Here is a 2,356-nt window from a genome sequence, read left to right as displayed (position 1 = left end):
CCCATCTGTCTTGCCCCAGCAGCCCCTCCTCGCCAAGCACGTCTCATATTTATTGCCTCATAATTGAAGGCAGCCTGGAGACGTCCCCACTCCGGCCCCGGCAAGACAGATGGGGGCACCGTGACGGCTGGGGATGGAGTCAGGGCACAGACTTCCTCACAGGTCTGCAGCCATGGAGGCGGCACACAGCAGGGGAAGCAGCTAGTTAGCTGCTGCCCTGGCCCCAGGGGTCTGACCCAGGCCCGAGGTCTTGCTTCTGCCATCCACTTCTGATGATCTTGGGTCAGATTCTTTCTTCTCCAGGCCCAGGGTTTCAGGCTTCTGGGTTTTATTACTACGGTATGCGAGAGGTATTCTGGGATTTGGGAAGATCTGGGCTACTACCTTACTGTGTGGCTTTAGGTGGTTCTCTTTGCCTCTGAGCTATGTGCTTTCTCCTTGTAAAAGACTGAGGGGGTTGAGTTGGACTATAGGCAGCCTTTAAGTATTAGCACTGGAAGACTCCCTGTTGTAGGGAGGCAAAAAAAAAAAACAAAACTGCTGAAATGCTGCCAAATATGAAGAAGCTGCTCTGGCCCCTGATGCTCCACATGCCTGGGCCTGGCTTGGTGTCTGAGGCCCGAGGAGACTGCAGAGTCTAGTTTCACCTCTGTAATTTGTGTCGCTGTGGGAGAGGGGCTGGGGCTGGCTGCCAGGCACCTGGGTTCTGACCGGTGTCCCCACCCTCCTGCTCCTCCTGACCTGGGCCAGTGCTTTGACATCTTCAGGTTTCAGATTCCCCACCTGGAAGATTTCTGTTCATGCTTTGGGTGGCCTTTGGGGCCCCAAGCCCAGAGCCAGTCAGAGCCATTTCATCAGCCCCCCTTCTAAGTGTGCCCCACATCCATCCATCCCCCACTCCATTAGGGCCACTGCTTTCATCCTGATGCCCGTCTTTTCCTCCAAGACCAGTGCAGTGGCTTCTTCACTGGTTTCCCAGCCTCTGCTACCCCCTCCCCACGCTCCAGTCAGAGTGACCATCCTAAAGCATATGTCTGGCCACGTCTGCCCCTCCCTGTGGTGAACCCTCCCTCCGTTCCTGGCTGTGCTCATTTGAGCTCCTCGGCTTGGCACAGAAGACCTGGTGTGAGCGGGCCCTGCCTTGTCCTCCTGTTCCCTAGCGGTCTGCCCTCCCAAGCTGCACGCCTCACTCCCCTTTTCCATGCCTTTACTCAAGCTGCTCTCCAAGGCCTTCCCCCTACCCTCTCATTAACTCTAACACCAGGCCGGGACCTTCCCAAACTGGCCGCCCAGAGACCCTGGGCCCTGAAGGCAGCACTGGGTGGGGTCAGTGTTGTGCCCAGGCCCCTTCTCCAGCCCTTCTAGAAGCTTCTGGAGATCCAAACTGCCTGGGGTGCCTGCTCTGTGGAGCCCCCACAGTCTCAGGTGGGAATGATGCTGCCTGTTCTTTCTCTTGCTGCTGATAACCAGAGAATGTCTGAGCCACGGGGGCCCAGAGGTGATCGCCTATAATCCCTCATTTTACAGTTGGAGAAACCGAAGTCCAGAGGGGACGGTGTCTGCCTAGCAAGTCAGTGCAGAGCCAGGGTTGGGGCTCCTCCTGCACCTGCTGTCCGGGGTGAGGGCATGGGCTGGAGTCAGACTGTGGAAGGGACAAGACACTCCAGAGGCATAGGCAGGAGGGGCAACCAGCTTATCCCACCTCTCAGGGTAAGAGAGCCTAGCAGGATGGACTCGGAGAGGCAGATGCTTCTACTGGTTGAGCTTACACCCTCATGGCTGGTTTGGTTCTGTCAGGGTTTGCAGTTCTCTGAACTTTACCTGACTGAGGTACAGGGTGGGGTAGGATTTGCCCAGTTGCCCCAGAATGTTAGGAATTCAAGGCCCCAGGTCCCCATCCAGGAGCCCGCCCAGCATACCACATTCCACGCTGTGACATGAGGTGATGAGCCGGGGATTTGCACAGAAGTTTTGCAGAGACAGAGAGGAGCGTCTGCTGAGTAGGGCTTGTACTCAGTGAAGAGGGATGGACATAGCCTGCCCTGCAGGAGCACAGAGTCCAGAAAAAGGACCACAGGTAAGTCACTGCTTTGGACAAAAGGCTATTTTATGCAGGCTGAAAGTGATGCCAAATTAGATGGCACTATTAGGGAGCTTTTCCAAGTGTCAGGTTACTAGTTTCCTGGATGTAATTTCATAGGAGGAACATGGTCAAAATGGAAGCGTGTCAATCTAACAGCTGAAGCAGCCTACTCAAGATGCAGAATCAAGGTACGTGCATAGCTTGTCAGTGATATCATAAACCCTGTGTTCATTCTATTCATTATTTAATGACAGAACACTGTGAATTAATTAG

This window comes from Bison bison, unplaced genomic scaffold, assembly GCF_000754665.1.
Source record: "Bison bison bison isolate TAMUID 2011002044 unplaced genomic scaffold, Bison_UMD1.0 scf7180017864251, whole genome shotgun sequence".
Taxonomy (NCBI): domain Eukaryota; kingdom Metazoa; phylum Chordata; class Mammalia; order Artiodactyla; family Bovidae; genus Bison; species Bison bison.
Note: the sequence above shows the minus strand (reverse complement) of the source record.